Source organism: Artemia sp. Qi Xiang Cuo, chromosome 3 (assembly GCF_049724085.1).
Source record: "Artemia sp. Qi Xiang Cuo chromosome 3, ASM4972408v1, whole genome shotgun sequence".
NCBI lineage: Eukaryota > Metazoa > Arthropoda > Branchiopoda > Anostraca > Artemiidae > Artemia > Artemia sp. Qi Xiang Cuo.
Genome location: NC_142796.1, coordinates 68,522,625 through 68,543,043, shown reverse-complemented (window position 1 = coordinate 68,543,043; position 20,419 = coordinate 68,522,625). Strand labels below are relative to the sequence as shown.

The window sequence follows — 20,419 nt, the reverse complement described above, 5'->3', positions numbered from 1 at the left end:
GCTTTTTCTTCTTTGGAATAGTAAGAGACGATCCTCAAATAATCAGACAGCTAACTAGGTTCATAATTTGTTCTTTAACATAAACGTCATTAATCGGATATTTAATAAATATTATATGGTCTAGAGGTTGGGATAGCTTCCATCCAGCTGGCTTGAGTTCAAATTTTGTGTGGGAAATTTTAACTTATGATGATTTCTTAAGGAACATAATTAAAATTTCTTAATGTAATAAAAATAATTTATTTTAATTACAAGAAGTTTTTAACTCCATTAATTTTCTTTAAAATGAGCCATTGAACAACTCTCTACGATGTTCTAGTGCCAAGCTATCTGTTGAATTACTAACCCATACTATAATTAAGTGACGAATAAAATTTAGTATTGGCAAGAGGTCGTTCTTTATTATAAATGCCAGAAGGAATTTTTACACATTTATCTATTTAAAGTCTAAATAAAAATTTTATTAAATAGTACTATACTAGATCCTCTTGGCTGACATCGTTCTATTTATGTATTATGGGCGAGAGATTGTTCTTTACTGTAAAATTGGAGGTGAGTCTCTTACTAGGTTGCTAGCTACCGCTGCAACCCGGATATATTTCTTAACATTGGACGTGATCATCTCTTACTAGGTTGCTAGCTACCGCAGCAACCCGGATGTTACTATGGGCTAAAGTTCGTTCTTTACTGTAAACTGTTTAAAACACAGTTAGAAATGCTTTTTTCTTGAGTCGGTGTTCCAGGAATTTGTTCTAAATCATTAGTCTTACAAACACATTTACTAATAACCCTAACAGGCTCGTTTTCGCCATAATTGAAAAACATTGCTTTTCCTTCGCTGTTGATAGGTATGCTTGTATATATATTTTTATTGCTGCTACATAAACTGCAATTGCTCCTTCCAAAATTAATATACGAATTTTCTAAGAAGTACGCCTCCGTATATTCACTGTGTTGTCGAACATTTTCCATTGCATCTATAAACTGTTCCGCAGTTGCCAATCCATACCTTGGAAGCTTTTCGTTAAACTGACAACATTTCTTTTGGATATTGCCATGAAGCTTTGCCAAAGCATTTCTAGCCGACTTTTCAACAGCATCCGCTCTTTCAAAGAGAATTTTAATCTGTAATTTCGAATACTTTTCGTGATCCCGATAAAACATGCGTAAAATGTTTCTCAATTTACAAAGATCAGCCTGCATTTTTGCCATCTTCTTGTATTTCTGAATGTAATTTTTCCCTTTGTCCTTATGCGTTCTTCGGTACAACCTCGCAGAGAATTTAATTTTTTCATTATAGCTTTTGTCACCCCAGTATCTACCCATTATTCTGGTAGCAACTTTTTTCTTATGTTTGTTTCGGTAATCTATATCGTTATCATACCGTTCCTTGCTCTTTTGTTTCGCTGTCTCAATTTTCCCTTCTCGATACCCCTGATCCGTAAGATACCTCTGTTTTGCTCTGTCATATTTCATTTTCTTAAATCCTGGATCACAAGACATCTTAGTAGCAATCCTTACGCGTGCTCGAGCTTTATTGCGTTTGGTGGCATTTTTATCTCTTTTAAATAAACTTTTCTGATATTTCAGGATGTTAGCTTTATTTTTTGTGTAGTAAAGTTCTCTATTAGTAGAAATTTGGATTGTTCTATTTTGATATTGTTTTTGGTTATTCTTTCTTTTTTTCCACTCGCGTGAGACCATATTTTTTCAAGATTTAAAATTATTAAGCACACAAAATCCCGTGTCGAGTATCTAAAACCTAGCATAAAACAAAACTAATTTTAAAATTTTCAGGTATTTATCTTGTTTGAATTACAAAATTAGTATTATTGGTTAGACACCATAAATATTTTTGCAGTTTAAATAATAAGTTTAGTGATTCTGGACTGAAAACTAAAATAATTGCAATTATGAGACAATAATATGGAGATATGTACTTTACGGGTTACAGGATACAATAATAAATTTGAACTGAGATGAAAAAAAAATTTCTTCCAGGAGACAAAAAGCAAAACTAATTTTAGAATTTTCATGTATTTTTGTTGTTTAAATTAAAAAATTACTATTACTGATTAGGCATCATAAATATTTTTGCAGTTTACATAATAATTTTAGCGATTAAGCCAAAAAAGAAAATTTTGGTTCCAGGAGTTTCGGTTACTATTGAGACAAGTAGCTATTATTACTATAGAGTTCATTACATGGACTGTTTTATTGCTTCAAAATTCAAATATCTTTGAAAAGACTGCAGTATGAAAATACATCAAAAATGCAATTTTTTTGACAAAATTGATTCTACTTTAAAAAGTATTTTATTTTTAAATACAAAAGTGACTAGATGTTGCAATTTCCTTTAAAATGAGCTATTATACAGCTCTCTATGATTTTCCAGTGCCCAGCTAGCTGAGCAGAAAGAAAAAGCGGAAAGAAAAGAATATCCCGTTTGTGGAGAATAACGTGGTAAAAGTCAATTTTCTTGATTTTCAAGCCAATATATTTTCTTTGTTATTCAAGCCAAAGGGAGGTAAGTTTCCTTTATAGAGGATTCGGACAAGGCGGTTCTAATGGTGTACTTTTTGTTTTGATCTGACTCTTTTTTTAGGAGTTGGGGGGTTTTATATTTCTTGACATTGGAGGTGATCGTCTCTTACTAGGTTGCTAGCTACCGCTGCAACCCGGATAACATTGGACGTGATCGTCTCTTACTAGGTTGCTAGCTACCGCTGCAACCCGGATCATATAACCTTAATAAAAATAGTGGCTTATTTAGTATAGGAAAGAGTTCGTTCTTTATTATAAATATAGGTCGTTGTTTAATGCAATACTTGTCGAAAGATGAACGTGTATAAATATTGCATTCACTTATTAGGTCACATATGGTTATCTTTTAATGTATTATTACAAACTATTCTTTGGAATAGTAAGAGACGAACCTTAAAGAATCAGGCAGCTAACTAAGTCCAATATAAGCAATTGTTTGTTCTTCAAATGATCATCTTTTAATTTGGCGTTTCTTACTAGGTTGCTAGCTACCACTTAAACCCGGATTATGTAATAGGTTGCTAGCTACCGCTGCAACCTAGATATTCTTATTTCTGCTACTATGGACTAAGGTTCGTTCTTTCATGTAAAATACTATAATTAAGTGACATATAAAGTATATGACGTATTTAGTATAGTTATAATAACTCTATAATCTTCGAACATTAGAAGCTCTAAACCTTTTATAATTTATAATGAACCACATCGATCCTTTATGTAATTCAATTCCTGTGAGCTAGTGTTCGTTCTTTATTATATAACCGCTGCAACCCACTGCAGCCCGTATTTCTACCGCTGTAACCCGTATTATGTAATTAATAGGTTGCTAGCTACCGCTGCAACCTAGATATTCGTATTTCTGTTACTATGAGCTAAGGTTCGTTCTTCAAAGTAAATAAAATCGCTGTAAACTGGATACGACGATTACTTCGATACGAAGTGCCTGACTGAAGAAGAAAAAAACACATTGTGCCCACATCTTTCTTTACTCAGGCAGTGCTAGCACATTGTCTCTGATAATAAACTGATCACACACAGGAAAAAGCCTACGGCTTTTTCTTCTTTGAAATAGTAAGAGACGAGTCTCAAGCAATCAAGTAGCTAGCTAATCCCAATGTATGCAATTGTTTGTTATTCCAATGATCGTCTTTTATTGTAATAATCTTCGAACATTTGAACCTTTTATAATTTATAATGATGTATAATATAAATACTGTAATCTTAACTATAGTGAAGTTGCCTATGCAAGTTAGTATAGGGAAGAGTTCGATCTTTATTATAAAAAATTTGAACTGAGATGAAAAAAAAATTTCTTCCAGGAGACAAAAAGCAAAACTAATTTTAGAATTTTCATGTATTTTTGTTGTTTAAATTAAAAAATTACTATTACTGATTAGGCATCATAAATATTTTTGCAGTTTACATAATAATTTTAGCGATTAAGCCAAAAAAGAAAATTTTGGTTCCAGGAGTTTCGGTTACTATTGAGACAAGTAGCTATTATTGCTATAGAGTTCATTACATGGACTGTTTTATTGCTTCAAAATTCAAATATCTTTGAAAAGACTGCAGTATGAAAATACATCAAAAATGCAATTTTTTTGACAAAATTGATTCTACTTTAAAAAGTATTTTATTTTTAAATACAAAAGTGACTAGATGTTGCAATTTCCTTTAAAATGAGCTATTATACAGCTCTCTATGATTTTCCAGTGCCCAGCTAGCTGAGCAGAAAAAAAAAGCGGAAAGAAAAAAATATCCCGTTTGTGGAGAATAACGTGGTAAAAGTCAATTTTCTTGATTTTCAAGCCAATATATTTTCTTTGTTCTTCAAGCCAAAGGGCGGTAAGTTTCCTTTATAGAGGATTCGGACAAGGCGGTTCTAATGGTGTACTTTTTGTTTTGATCTGACTCTTTTTTTAGGAGTTGGGGGGTTTTATATTTCTTGACATTGGAGGTGATCGTCTCTTACTAGGTTGCTAGCTACCGCTGCAACCCGGATAATGTAATAAAAATAATTGTTTTAATTACAAAAAGTTTTTAACCCCATTAACTTCCTTCATCATGAGCCATCGAACAACTCTCTAAAATGTTCCAGTGCCATGCTATCTGTTGAATTACTAACCTATACTATAATTAAGTGGCGTATAAAATTTAGTATAGGAAAGAGGTCGTTCTTTATTATACAGAGAATAAAGCATGTAAGTAAGTCAATTATTGCACCATACTCTAGAAAAGTTTACCGATGATAATACTGCCACTAAAGCTAGAGCTACTACTTTTAATTAATACAAGCGTTCGTTCTTTATTATAACCACCAGTCTCTTCGGAGGCGTGGGTTCAAATCTTACCGCTGGTATACGATTATGTTTGAAAGACTGCAGTGTGAAAAGACATCAAAAATGCAGTTTTTGGTGGAAAAATTTATTCTCTTTTTGAAATAATTTATTTTAGTTACTCTAGATTTTTAACCCAATTAATTTCCTTAAAAATGAGTCATTGAACAACTCTCTACGATGTTCCAGTGCCAAGCTATCTCTGGAAAAGAAGAAAAGAGAGAAAAAAAATATCCCGTTTAGGCAGAATGTTGTAATAGCTGCCACTTTTCTTGATATTCAAACCAATATATTTCCCTTGCTGTTTCAAGCCAAGGGACAGAAAGTTTCCTATACAGGGGTTTCGGACAAGGTGGTTCTAATGGTGTACTTTTGAATTTGATCTGACTCCTTTGTTAGGAACTATGGGTATTTATATTTCTTAACATTGGATGTGATTGTCTCTTACTAGGTTGCTAGCTACCGCTGCAACCCGGAAAAATATCCCGTTTAGGCAGAATGTTGTAGTAGCTGCCACTTTTCTTGATTTTCAAACCAATATATATCCTTTGCTGTTCAAGCCAAGGGACAGAAAGTTTCCTATACAGGGGTTTCGGACAAGGCAGTTCTAATGGTGTACTTTTTTTTTTGATCTGACTCCTTTTTTTAGGAGCTATGGTTTTTTTTATTTCTTAACATTGGACGTGATCGTCTCTTACTAGGTTGCTAGCTACCTCTGCAACCCGGATTTCAGTTACTATGAACTAAAGTTCGTTCTTTAGTGTAATACTTCTCGATACGCCTGGTCGGTTGAATACCTTTGTTTTTTTCTTTTCAAGATGCTATCTCTGTTTTTTTTGTAGTTCTGTTTTTTTAACTTGCGTGTAGCTTGCTTTGATCTAACCATTATGTAATAATGAATGAGACCATTTACACTTTTGACGTTTCTTATATAGTAATTATGACGTCACGGCGGAATGATTTTATTTCATGACGTCATGGCTTAATGATATTATTTCATGACGTCTTCAGAAACAAAAATATAATTTTGTGTTTTTCTGTTCACGTCATACCTCTATTATAAAACTATGATGACATTCATTATTTATCTAGTAGGGTTTCAGACAAGGCAGTTCTAATGATGTACTTTTGTTTTGATCTGACTCTATTTTTAGGAGTTTTGGGTTTTTATATTTCTTAGCATTGGACTGACCGTCTCTTACTAGGTTGCTAGCTAATGCTGAAACCCAAATTCACACATATATAGTTATGAGAGGCAGATTGGTCCAAGGCGCTGGTGTTAGCCACCAGTCTTTTCGGAGGCATGGGTTTAAATCTTACCGCTGGAATACGATTATGATTTATGTACAAAAATCAAATATCTTTGAAAGACTGCAGAGTGAAAAGACATCGAAAATGCAGTTTTTGGTGGAAAAATTTATTCTCTTGTAGAAGTAATTTATTTTAGTTACTATAGATTTTTAACCCAATTAATTTCCTTTAAAATGAGCTATTGAACAACTCTCTACGATGTTCCAGTGCCAAGCTATCTGTGGAAAAGAAATAAAAGAGAAACAAAAAATATCCCGTTCAGGCAGAATGTTGTAGTAGCTGCCACTTTTCTTGATTTTCAAGCCAATATATTTCCCTTGCTGTTCAAGCCAAGGGACTGAAAGTTTCCTATATAAGGGTTTCGGACAAGGCGGTTCTAATGGTGTACTTTTGAATTTGATCTGACTCCTTTTTAGGAACTATGGGTTTTTATATTTCTTAACATTGGACGTGATCGTCTCTTACTAGGTTGCTAGCTACCGCTGCAACCCGGATGAATGAACCACAGTGTTCAGTTTCTTTGGACTTGAGTTCGTTTTTTAACTATAAATACAAACAGGAAAAAGACTACGGCTTTTTCTTCTTTTAAATAGTAAGAGACGAAACTCAAACAATCAAGTAGCTAACTAAGTCCAATGTCTGGAATGGTTTGTTATTCCAGTGATCGTCTTTTAATGTAAAATATAAATACTGTAATCTTAACTATAGTGAAGTTGCGTATGCAAGTTAGTATAGGGAAGAGTTTGATCTTTATTATATAAATAAAATCGCTGTAAACTGGATACGACGATTACTTCGATACGAAGTGCCTGACTGAAGAAGAAAAAAACACATTGTGCCCACATCTTTCTTTACTCAGGCAGTGCTAGCACATTGTCTCTGATAATAAACTGATCACACACAGGAAAAAGCCTACGGCTTTTTCTTCTTTGAAATAGTAAGAGACGAGTCTCAAGCAATCAAGTAGCTAGCTAATCCCAATGTATGCAATTGTTTGTTATTCCAATGATCGTCTTTTATTGTAATAATCTTCGAACATTCGAACCTTTTATAATTTATAATGATGTATAATATAAATACTGTAATCTTCACTATAGTGAAGTTGCCTATGCAAGTTAGTATAGGGAAGAGTTCGATCTTTATTATAAAAAATTTGAACTGAGATGAAAAAAAAATTTCTTCCAGGAGACAAAAAGCAAAACTAATTTTAGAATTTTCATGTATTTTTGTTGTTTAAATTAAAAAATTACTATTACTGATTAGGCATCATAAATATTTTTGCAGTTTACATAATAATTTTAGCGATTAAGCCAAAAAGAAAATTTTGGTTCCAGGAGTTTCGGTTACTATTGAGACAAGTAGCTATTATTGCTATAGAGTTCATTACATGGACTGTTTTATTGCTTCAAAATTCAAATATCTTTGAAAAGACTGCAGTATGAAAATACATCAAAAATGCAATTTTTTTGACAAAATTGATTCTACTTTAAAAAGTATTTTATTTTTAAATACAAAAGTGACTAGATGTTGCAATTTCCTTTAAAATGAGCTATTATACAGCTCTCTATGATTTTCCAGTGCCCAGCTAGCTGAGCAGAAAAAAAAAGCGGAAAGAAAAAAATATCCCGTTTGTGGAGAATAACGTGGTAAAAGTCAATTTTCTTGATTTTCAAGCCAATATATTTTCTTTGTTCTTCAAGCCAAAGGGCGGTAAGTTTCCTTTATAGAGGATTCGGACAAGGCGGTTCTAATGGTGTACTTTTTGTTTTGATCTGACTCTTTTTTAGGAGTTGGGGGGTTTTATATTTCTTGACATTGGAGGTGATCGTCTCTTACTAGGTTGCTAGCTACCGCTGCAACCCGGATAATGTAATAAAAATAATTGTTTTAATTACAAAAAGTTTTTAACCCCATTAACTTCCTTCATCATGAGCCATCGAACAACTCTCTAAAATGTTCCAGTGCCATGCTATCTGTTGAATTACTAACCTATACTATAATTAAGTGGCGTATAAAATTTAGTATAGGAAAGAGGTCGTTCTTTATTATACAGAGAATAAAGCATGTAAGTAAGTCAATTATTGCACCATACTCTAGAAAAGTTTACCGATGATAATACTGCCACTAAAGCTAGAGCTACTACTTTTAATTAATACAAGCGTTCGTTCTTTATTATAACCACCAGTCTCTTCGGAGGCGTGGGTTCAAATCTTACCGCTGGTATACGATTATGTTTGAAAGACTGCAGTGTGAAAAGACATCAAAAATGCAGTTTTTGGTGGAAAAATTTATTCTCTTTTTGAAATAATTTATTTTAGTTACTCTAGATTTTTAACCCAATTAATTTCCTTAAAAATGAGTCATTGAACAACTCTCTACGATGTTCCAGTGCCAAGCTATCTCTGGAAAAGAAGAAAAGAGAGAAAAAAAAATATCCCGTTTAGGCAGAATGTTGTAATAGCTGCCACTTTTCTTGATATTCAAACCAATATATTTCCCTTGCTGTTTCAAGCCAAGGGACAGAAAGTTTCCTATACAGGGGTTTCGGACAAGGTGGTTCTAATGGTGTACTTTTGAATTTGATCTGACTCCTTTGTTAGGAACTATGGGTATTTATATTTCTTAACATTGGATGTGATTGTCTCTTACTAGGTTGCTAGCTACCGCTGCAACCCGGAAAAATATCCCGTTTAGGCAGAATGTTGTAGTAGCTGCCACTTTTCTTGATTTTCAAACCAATATATATCCTTTGCTGTTCAAGCCAAGGGACAGAAAGTTTCCTATACAGGGGTTTCGGACAAGGCAGTTCTAATGGTGTACTTTTTTTTTTGATCTGACTCCTTTTTTTAGGAGCTATGGTTTTTTTTATTTCTTAACATTGGACGTGATCGTCTCTTACTAGGTTGCTAGCTACCTCTGCAACCCGGATTTCAGTTACTATGAACTAAAGTTCGTTCTTTAGTGTAATACTTCTCGATACGCCTGGTCGGTTGAATACCTTTGTTTTTTTTCTTTTCAAGATGCTATCTCTGTTTTTTTTGTAGTTCTGTTTTTTTAACTTGCGTGTAGCTTGCTTTGATCTAACCATTATGTAATAATGAATGAGACCATTTACACTTTTGACGTTTCTTATATAGTAATTATGACGTCACGGCGGAATGATTTTATTTCATGACGTCATGGCTTAATGATATTATTTCATGACGTCTTCAGAAACAAAAATATAATTTTGTGTTTTTCTGTTCACGTCATACCTCTATTATAAAACTATGATGACATTCATTATTTATCTAGTAGGGTTTCAGACAAGGCAGTTCTAATGATGTACTTTTGTTTTGATCTGACTCTATTTTTAGGAGTTTTGGGTTTTTATATTTCTTAGCATTGGACTGACCGTCTCTTACTAGGTTGCTAGCTAATGCTGAAACCCAAATTCACACATATATAGTTATGAGAGGCAGATTGGCCGAGTGGTCCAAGGCGCTGGTGTTAGCCATCAGTCTCTTCGGAGGCGTGGGTTTAAATCTTACCGCTGGAATACGATTATGATTTATGTACAAAAATCAAATATCTTTGAAAGACTGCAGAGTGAAAAGACATCGAAAATGCAGTTTTTGGTGGAAAAATTTATTCTCTTGTAGAAGTAATTTATTTTAGTTACTATAGATTTTTAACCCAATTAATTTCCTTTAAAATGAGCTATTGAACAACTCTCTACGATGTTCCAGTGCCAAGCTATCTGTGGAAAAGAAAGAAAAGAGAAACAAAAAATATCCCGTTCAGGCAGAATGTTGTAGTAGCTGCCACTTTTCTTGATTTTCAAGCCAATATATTTCCCTTGCTGTTCAAGCCAAGGGACTGAAAGTTTCCTATATAAGGGTTTCGGACAAGGCGGTTCTAATGGTGTACTTTTGAATTTGATCTGACTCCTTTTTTAGGAACTATGGGTTTTTATATTTCTTAACATTGGACGTGATCGTCTCTTACTAGGTTGCTAGCTACCGCTGCAACCCGGATGAATGAACCACAGTGTTCAGTTTCTTTGGACTTGAGTTTGTTTTTTAACTATAAATACAATCAGGAAAAAGCCTACGGCTTTTTCTTCTTTTAAATAGTAAGAGACGAAACTCAAACAATCAAGTAGCTAACTAAGTCCAATGTCTGGACTGGTTTGTTATTCCAGTGATCGTCTTTTAATGTAAAATATAAATACTGTAATCTTAACTATAGTGAAGTTGCGTATGCAAGTTAGTATAGGGAAGAGTTTGATCTTTATTATATAAATAAAATCGCTGTAAACTGGATACGACGATTACTTCGATACGAAGTGCCTGACTGAAGAAGAAAAAAACACATTGTGCCCACATCTTTCTTTACTCAGGCAGTGCTAGCACATTGTCTCTGATAATAAACTGATCACACACAGGAAAAAGCCTACGGCTTTTTCTTCTTTGAAATAGTAAGAGACGAGTCTCAAGCAATCAAGTAGCTAGCTAATCCCAATGTATGCAATTGTTTGTTATTCCAATGATCGTCTTTTATTGTAATAATCTTCGAACATTCGAACCTTTTATAATTTATAATGATGTATAATATAAATACTGTAATCTTCACTATAGTGAAGTTGCCTATGCAAGTTAGTATAGGGAAGAGTTCGATCTTTATTATAAAATTTATTTTAGTTACAAAAGGTTTTTAACCCAATTAATTTCCTTTAAAATGAGCTATTGAACAACCCTCTACGATGTTCCAGTGCCAAGCTATCTCTGGAAACAAAGAAAAAAAAAGAAAAAAATATCCCGTTTAGGAAGAATGTTGTAGTAGCTGCCACTTTTCTTGATTTTCAAGCCAAGATATGTCCCTGTCTGTTCAAGCCAAGGGACAGAAAGTTTCCTTTACAGGGTTTTCGGACAAGGTGGTTCTAATGGTGTACTTTTTGTTTCGATCTGACTCCTTTTTTAGGAACTATGGGTTTTTATATTTCTTAACATTGGACGTGATCGTCTCTTACTAGGTTGCTAGCTACCGCTGCAACCCGGAAAAATTAACTATAATTAAGTTGAGTATCTAATCTAGTATAGGAAAGAGTTCATTCTTTATTCTAATGCAACCCGGATACCGCTAATATCTGGATAGCTTGCAGCTACCCCTGGAACCACCATACATCAGTTACTATGGGAGAGAGATCGTTCTTTACTGTAAACTATCTGTGGAATTACTAACCTATACTATAATTCAGTGGCGTATAAAATTTAGTATAGGCACGAGGTCGTTCTTTATTATAATTTAGTTTGTGATAGTCCTTTGTCAATGTAAAGTATTATATTATAATTATTATCTTATCTCTCCCTTTCTCTTTTGTTTTTTTGCCATGAATTGTACAAAGTTCATTATTAGTTTTTGACATGAAACTTCGGAAAGTTGTATTTCACTAATTTGTATTAATTTTTATTGGCCATTTTTTACTTGATAGATCTCTTGTTTGATTAATTCTTTACATTTTTCTTACTGTCTTAATTTTTTCGGTTTCCTTTACTTTTACTTTTACATATGAAGTGAGTTCGGCTCCATTAGAGTTCGTGATGGTATATCAGAGAACCATATTGTAGAGGTTTAAGCTCCTATGTACAAATACTTACAAAAATCCCATTTACAGTATCGATCCTTAATGTAATGAAAACTAAAATAATTGCAATTATGAGACAATAATATGGAGATATGTACTTTACGGGTTACAGGATACAATAATAAATTTGAACTGAGATGAAAAAAAAATTTCTTCCAGGAGACAAAAAGCAAAACTAATTTTAGAATTTTCATGTATTTTTGTTGTTTAAATTAAAAAATTACTATTACTGATTAGGCATCATAAATATTTTTGCAGTTTACATAATAATTTTAGCGATTAAGCCAAAAAAGAAAATTTTGGTTCCAGGAGTTTCGGTTACTATTGAGACAAGTAGCTATTATTACTATAGAGTTCATTACATGGACTGTTTTATTGCTTCAAAATTCAAATATCTTTGAAAAGACTGCAGTATGAAAATACATCAAAAATGCAATTTTTTTGACAAAATTGATTCTACTTTAAAAAGTATTTTATTTTTAAATACAAAAGTGACTAGATGTTGCAATTTCCTTTAAAATGAGCTATTATACAGCTCTCTATGATTTTCCAGTGCCCAGCTAGCTGAGCAGAAAGAAAAAGCGGAAAGAAAAAAATATCCCGTTTGTGGAGAATAACGTGGTAAAAGTCAATTTTCTTGATTTTCAAGCCAATATATTTTCTTTGTTATTCAAGCCAAAGGGAGGTAAGTTTCCTTTATAGAGGATTCGGACAAGGCGGTTCTAATGGTGTACTTTTTGTTTTGATCTGACTCTTTTTTTAGGAGTTGGGGGGTTTTATATTTCTTGACATTGGAGGTGATCGTCTCTTACTAGGTTGCTAGCTACCGCTGCAACCCGGATTTGATTCCTTCAAAATTCAAATATCTTTGAAAAGACTGCAGCATGAAAATACATCAAAAATGCAATGTTTTTGACAAAATTGATTCTACTTTAAAAAGTATTTTATTTTTAATTACAAAAGTGACTAGATGTTGCAATTTCCTTTAAAATGAGCTATTATACAGCTCTCTATGATTTTCCAGTGCCCAGCTAGCTGAGAAGAAAAATCAAGCGGAAAGAAAAAAATATCCCGTTTGTGGAGAATAATGTGGTAAAAGTCAATTTTCTTGATTTTCAAGCCAATATATTTTCTTTGTTATTCAAGCCAAAGGGCGGTAAGTTTCCTTAATAGGGGTTTCGGACAAGGTGGTTCTAATGGTATACTTTTTGTTTTGATCTGACTCTTTTTTTAGGAGTTAGGGGTTTTATATTTCTTTACATTGGAGGTGATTGTCTCTTACTAGGTTGCTAGCTACCGCTGCAACCCGGACTAGCAAAACATTTTTTAAGCCTGATGAAGATTTAACTAATGTGTCAAAAGTAAGGTTGCAAGTCGACGATTTTGTTTTGGCCTTATTATAATTGGTATGGTGAAATAATAATACGCATATGGCTCTTAAATCATACTTCTTTATGGTTCAATATGGTCTAGTGGCTAGGATAGTTAACTTTCACTTAACAGGCTCGGGTTCGATTCCCGGTGTGGGAAAATTTTTAACTCTATAATCTTCGAACATTTGAACCTTTTATAATTTATGATGATGCATAATATAAATACTGTAATCTTAACTATAGTGAAGTTGCGTATGCAAGTTAGTATAGGGAAGAGTTCGATCTTTATTATAATGGTGGAAAAATTTATTCTCTTTTAGAAATAATTTATTTTAGTTTCTATAGATTTTTAACCCAATTAATTTCCTTTAAAATGAGCTATTGAACAACCCTCTACGATGTTCCAGTGCCAAGCTATCTCTGGATACAAAAAAAGAAAAAAAAGAAAAAAATATCCCGTTTAGGCAGAATGTTGTAGTAGCTGCCACTTTTCTTGATTTTCAAGCCAATATATTTCCCTTGCTGTTCAAGCAAAGCGACAGAAATTTTACTATGCAGGGGTTTCGGACAAGGCGGTTCTAATGGTGTACTTTTTGTTTTGATCTGACTCTTTTTTTTAAGAACTATGGGTTTTTATATTTCTTAACATTGGACGTGATCGTCTCTTACTAGGTTGCTAGCTACCGCTGCAACCCGGATGTTTGTGTAGTACTGTTTTTTCAAATTGCGTATAGCTTGCTTCGATCTAACCATTATTCTAATCAAGAATGAGAGAATTTACATCTTTGTCGTTCTTAAGTAGTAATAATTATGACGTCACGGCGTAATGATTTTATTGACGTCATGGCGCAATGCTATTATTTCATGACGTCATCAGAAACAACAATATAATTTCGTGTTTTTCTATTCACGTCATAGCTCTAATATAAAGCTATGACGACATTCATTATTTATCTAGTAGGGTTTCAGACAAGGTAGTTCTAATGATGTACTTTTGTTTTGATCTTACTCTATTTTTAGGAGTTTTGGGTTTTTATATTTATTAGCATGGGACTGATCGTCTCTTACTAGGTTGCTAGCTACTGCTGAAATCCAAATTATAAGCGGCAGCCTGGCCGAGTGGTCCAAGACACTGGTGTTAGCCACCAGTCTCTTCGGAGGCGTGGGTTCAAATCTTACCGCTGGTATACGATTATGTTTGAAAGACTGCAGTGTGAAAAGACATCAAAAATGCAGTTTTTGGTGGAAAAATTTATTCTCTTTTAGAAATAATTTATTTTAGTTACTATAGATTCTTAACCCAAATAATTTCCTTTAAAATGAGCTATTGAACAACCCTCTACGATGTTCCAGTGCCAAGCTATCTGTGGAAAAGAAAAAAGAAAAAAATATCCCGTTTGTGGAGAATAACATGGTAAAAGTCTATTTTCTTGATTTTCAAGCCAATATATTTTCTTTGTTATTCGAGCCAAAGGGCTGTAAGTTTCCTTTATAGAGGATTCGGACAAGGCGGTTCTAATGGTGTACTCTTTGTTTTGATCTGACTCTTTTTTTAGGAGTTGGGGGGTTTTATATTTCTTAACATTGGAGGTGATCGTCTCTTACTAGGTTTAACATTGGAGGTGGTCGTCTCTTACTAGGTTGCTAGCTACCGCTATCAAGCCAATATATTTTCTTTGTTATTCAAGCCAAAGGGCGGTAAGTTTCCTTTATAGAGGATTCGGATAAGGCGGTTCTAATGGTGTACTTTTTGTTTTGATCTGACTTTTTTTAGGAGTTGGGGGGTTTTATATTTTTTAACATTGGACGTGATCGTCTCTTACTAGGTTGCTAGCTACCGCTGCAACCCGGATGTAACATATCAGTTACTATGGGAGAGAGATCGTTCTTTACTGTAAATGCGTATAAAATTTAGTATAGGTAAGAGGTCGTTCTTTATTGTACTGTTTGTTTTGATCTGACTCCTTTTTTAGGAGCTATGGGTTTTTATATTTCTTAACATTGGACGTGATCGTCTCTTACTAGGTTGCTAGCTACCGCTGCAACCCGGATTAACATTGGACGTGATAGTCTCTGACTAGGTTGCTAGCTACCGCTCCAACCCGGAACAATATATCAGTTACTATGGGCCAGAGATCGTTCTTTACTGTACTAACTAAATTAAATGTATGCAATGGGTTTTTATTCCAATGATGATTGTCTTTTAATGGAAAATTTGAATATATTGACCTTAAATATAATTTTACTAGCCTATACTATAGTTCTGTGGCCAATAAAATATAAAAAACTGATTACAAACAGGAAAAAGCCTACGGCTTTTTCTTCTTTGAAATAGTAAGAGACAAACCTCAAACAATCAAATAGCTAACTAATTCCAATGCATAAAATTGTTCGTTATTCCAATAATCGTCTTTTAATATAATAATTAAGTGGCATATAAAATTTAGCATAGGGAAGAAATCGTTCTTTATTATAACAGCTACCGCTGGAACCACCATATATCAGTTACTATAGGCGAGAGGTCGTTTTTATTGTAATAAGGAATTATTCAAGTTTCAGTTACAAATTAGACTTTTTTTCAAAGAATCAGGCAGCTAACTAAGTCCAATATATGCCAAGGTAATTTATTCGAATGATCGTCTTTTAATGTATCTAACTATACAGTTCGTTACCAGAAACTGTTTGACCATTAACCATTAACAACCTGATTACAAACCTAAAAGAATCGAAACCTAAAACAATCAAGTAGCTAACTAAGTCCAATGTATGCAATGGTTTGTTATTCCATTGATCGTCTTTTAATGTAAAACATTTCTTAACATTGGACGTGATCGTCTCTTACTAAGTTGCTAGCTACCGCTGCAACCCGGTTCTCTTACTAGGTTGCTAGATACCGCTGCAACCCGAATGGGTTTTTACATTTTTTAGTATTGGACATGATTGTATCTTACTAGGTTTCTAGCTAACGCTGTTATACATAAAAAAAATATTTTTGTTAATTACAAAAGGTTTCTATATACAGCAATTTCCTTTAAAATGAGCCATTTCAAAGCTCTCTATTATGATGATTATTGAAAATACATCATCTATATAATAATTCCTTACAGTACTTCAGTTACTATGGAATAAAGTTCGTTCTTTAATGTAATTTTCCTAGGTTACATCTACGGATAGCTAATTTTACTGTGGTCTAGAGTTCGTTCTTTATTATGTACTGCCACTGCGACCCAGATTACAAACAGGAAAAGCCTAGGGATTTTTCTCATTTGGAATAGTAAGAGACGATCTTCAGAAAATGAGGCACTAACTAGGCCAATATGTGCCATAGTTTGGACTTTACTAGGTTTCAACCGTCTCTACAGTTATGGCACCGATGAAACCTACATAATTGAAACCTAATAATTAACCACACCGATTGCTTATGTAAACTTTTTAGTTTGTTAATGAAATTATTGTCATATATTGTATGTAACACATATATCATGAGTCTCCGATGGCACAATGGTAATTACACCGACTTGTCATGTGGGAGAACGGGGTTTGATTGTTCAAAAGAAGATAAAAATCTCATTTGTTCAACTACCACTGCAGCCTAGATTATTTTTAAGGTTAACGACAAAAATATTTACCATTCCTAAATCAGTTTCTTCTCTATAAGTATAAAGCTTCACACATGATTAAGACGTTTTAGACACCATAAACTGAATGGTATATTTACATCCGAAGTGGCTGCAGCACGGATGAGAAAGGACTCTCCTTCGATGCTGAAGGATTCAAGTTCAAAGCACTCTATAGCAATGAGTCATATTTCATAGTATCGTTCAGAATTAAATATATCATTTAGTTTACAGTGACTGTCATCGTTGTTAAAGCAATCTAGGTCCCTTTGACACTTTTCTTTGCACCTCTCTACCATGGCTTTGATGTCATTGTACTTTGCTTCTAATCCATCTTTGGCAAGCTGATAGCTCTCATCTAACCTTTTCTTATCCTTAACACCTTCTCTAATAAGTCCCTCAGAAACTTCATATTTTAGCTTCTTCTTGTCATCACGTCTTTCAGTCAGTACTTTGAGAATTCTCATATTATCTTTATTTTTGGCTCTCATGTTTTCACTCATAACTTTCTCCATTTTTTCCTTCCAGTTTGTTAAAATATGGAGGTTTTCATTATAAGATTTTTGTATTTCTTTAAAAACACTTTTCCAGAAGGATTTAAAGCTTTTAAGGGCCAGAGCTTTCCCTTTATTCTTAAAGTCTATTTGTAAGGTATCTGTTTCTTTATCTCTGTCTTGTAATTCCACGAGAGAGCTTCTTAATTTTCTTTCTAGCTTGTTACAAATTTGTTTCATCTCTTTTTTGTACTGATCTCTTTTTTTACGTGTGGATTTAGCCTCCAGAACGTCTGTCAGTGACAAATAAAACAGTTCAGGAGGAATAAACAAGGTTTCTTCGGTAGCTGTCTGTTGCATTGTATTTGAGCTTGCGGATAGTACAGGAGCATTGCCGAAACTCATAGGCTGTGCTAGCATTGTTTCTCTAGGAATTGAAGCAGAAACTCCTTGTTCTGGTGTTATCATGTTTAACTGATTTTGATACCTGATTGGATTCGATAATGCCAGTATCTCTTGACGGAAAGTATCAGGGATATAATTTTTCACAATGATATGCACAAAAACACTAGAAAAACAAATTGGCTGACCCAGCTCATTACGGAGACAGATAAATTTATAACCAGGTGAAATAGTATTGATAGGTAAAATTCGATGGCCGATAAAGCCTCCCGTCTCTTCGTAAACAGCCAATCGTACACATGCGAGATCTGGGAATATAATTCTGGGAAATACGAAAGGTTCTTCGTCATATAGTGGATTAATTCCATTTGAAGGTGTAGTTTTTGTACGAAATTTTTGTAAATGCGTATCAGCTCGAATGCCATACATTTCCACTTCAACATATGTTCCAACTCTTCCTTTAGAAAGAAGTTGTCCGGATATTACTTGGAGAGAAATTGATTCAGCGACTACCCCATCAATGGGTGAGTGAGATAAGGGATCAAACATTTTGTCTTGCCGTCGCATTAAATCTGGTTTTATTAGGTATCCACATTGATTATTAAATTCAAAAATAGCTGAGTTTAGCTGCAAAGGAACATCTGCAGTCTGGAAATTCAGTGCCACCATTTGAACACCACAATTCCAAAAGTCGTGAGGCATAAAATTTGAAGAATCGATTCGCGCTGCACTTGGGTAAACCCGGCTCATTTGCCGTTTGTTATAGTCCACAAACTCAACCCGCTGATGTTTGGAAAGGGTCAGAGCTTTCGTTTCTACAAAAGAGGACATTTCAAAACTGTTATTACGTTCTTCAGACTCCTCAAAAGAACGAAAACGAATAGGCTGTATGTAATTTACTAGGGCAGAAATTTCAGCACCGGCTTCAGTCTCTTTACAAGAAGTGCCTTCCTCACCCATTTTGCGTACAAACTCCTCTGCATCTAAATTACTTGAAACTTCTTCTTCGATTAGATCATCGTCATCATTATAATCCTCATTATCATCTAGGATGTCAGGCTCTGCACTATCCAGTCTTTTCTTATTTTTGATTATTATTTTACGTTTCAGCAGAAAAGGTGAGGGCAAAGGAAACCCAGCTTTGAGTGGATAGCCCTCAATTGGTCCTTCGAGTAGTAGATCCCCAAATGCTTCTCGACAATATTTGGCGATTTTAGCTTGATTTCTTTTGCTGCAATGATTTTCAAAAGATAAAATAACTGGATATTCAGATGTTTTAAAGGCATATTCAGCAATAGCATCAATAACCTCCTTTGCCGAGATTTCTTTAACCAGAGTGTAACCATGCACTACAATAGGACTCTTTGCAAACTTTTTGTTCCAAAAATCGAGTTCAACACATCGACAACCCGACAGTAAAGCTTGCCTATACATTTCTGGTGAAGACTGGCCGTTTAACTGATGGCCTTTCAAATACGTATTGTGTGAAGAATTAATGAAATAGTGAGACAAGGGCTCAGTCATATCGTTACAAAGATCAAATTTATCGAGTCTCACCGGTAAACATTCATCACTGGTAAGGTAACGCAAAAAACCTTCGTATGACAACAGACCACGGGACTCATATACAGTAGATGGTTCAAACTGAGTGATTGTTTCTAGGGCTTTTTGTTTGTTTGCGCGAGGGTAAAGCATGTCATTAAGTCGACAATCTCTCTGCACGTTGTTTAAAAAGTTTACCAACTCATCAGGCCCTAAGTGATTTTTCTTGTCCTTACATATCTGGGCAAATATCTTTTCCAGTTGAAAACGGAACGTCAAGTTACAGTAGAACTGATAAAAAAGTTCATAAGTAAAGTCTTTTGGATTAATGGGTTTCACCTTATTCCCAATAAATTTCAAAACACCAGTAAATTTTAGCGCCCTTTTGACCTGATTCCTACCTTCTTTGTCTGACGCAAATTCTCTTAGCACAGCGCTGACTGGTAAATAGCCAGATGTATTAACGCTAAAAAATAATTTTTTATATGCTTTTTTAAGGAACATTTCTACCGACCCATTGAGGGCAAGCAGATTATACGCAGCTTTTAGAATTTCATCACACCATTTATTAGCAACCTTTTTACTGCCACAACTAAAATTTATGAATCGGACATTTACAAAATCATTGCCATAACAAATTGTCACAGTTTTATCTTCAAGACCATCAGGGTCTCCGAAATTTGCACTGTCCCGAACATACTTATGTTTGGGAGTTTTTGCGTATCTTCCTGTCCTTGTATCCCGGACACAACTTATATCCAAAAAATCAGTTTTGCCGTCCTTCCCAGTCCAGAACAGGTAAAAACCCTTCTCATCAACTTTCAACGTAAAATGCGTTAGATGAGGCGAATTTTCATCCCATTTGACAAATTTTTCACCTTCTATAAGAGAAACATCCAAAAGTATAGGCTTTAGCTTGACTATATGAATTCCTTGGTTAGCCTTAACCATTTTACCAAACTTTACTATAAACGAAGATACTTGAATGACCCAAGTTCTTTCTAGCTGCTAACATTTTAAAATTCTTAAAAAAAAAATTCAGCGGAGGTAATTTCTCTTAGATGGTGACTCTGCTCGATTTTTACAGACAGAATAATTTTGCAATTGCTGTTAAATCAATAATTGCCATTAAATTCTACAATTTTAATTTTTTTTTAAATCTTGTCCTGTGATG

The 20,419-nt window shown here is 34.0% G+C and overlaps 1 pseudogene; it reads right to left on the bottom strand.

The window, feature by feature from the left end:
• Positions 1 to 16,992: 16,992 nt before the first annotated feature.
• On the bottom strand, positions 16,993 to 20,196 carry LOC148954461 (1-phosphatidylinositol 4,5-bisphosphate phosphodiesterase classes I and II pseudogene; annotated as a pseudogene).
• Between the last annotated feature and the right edge of the window lie 223 nt (positions 20,197 to 20,419).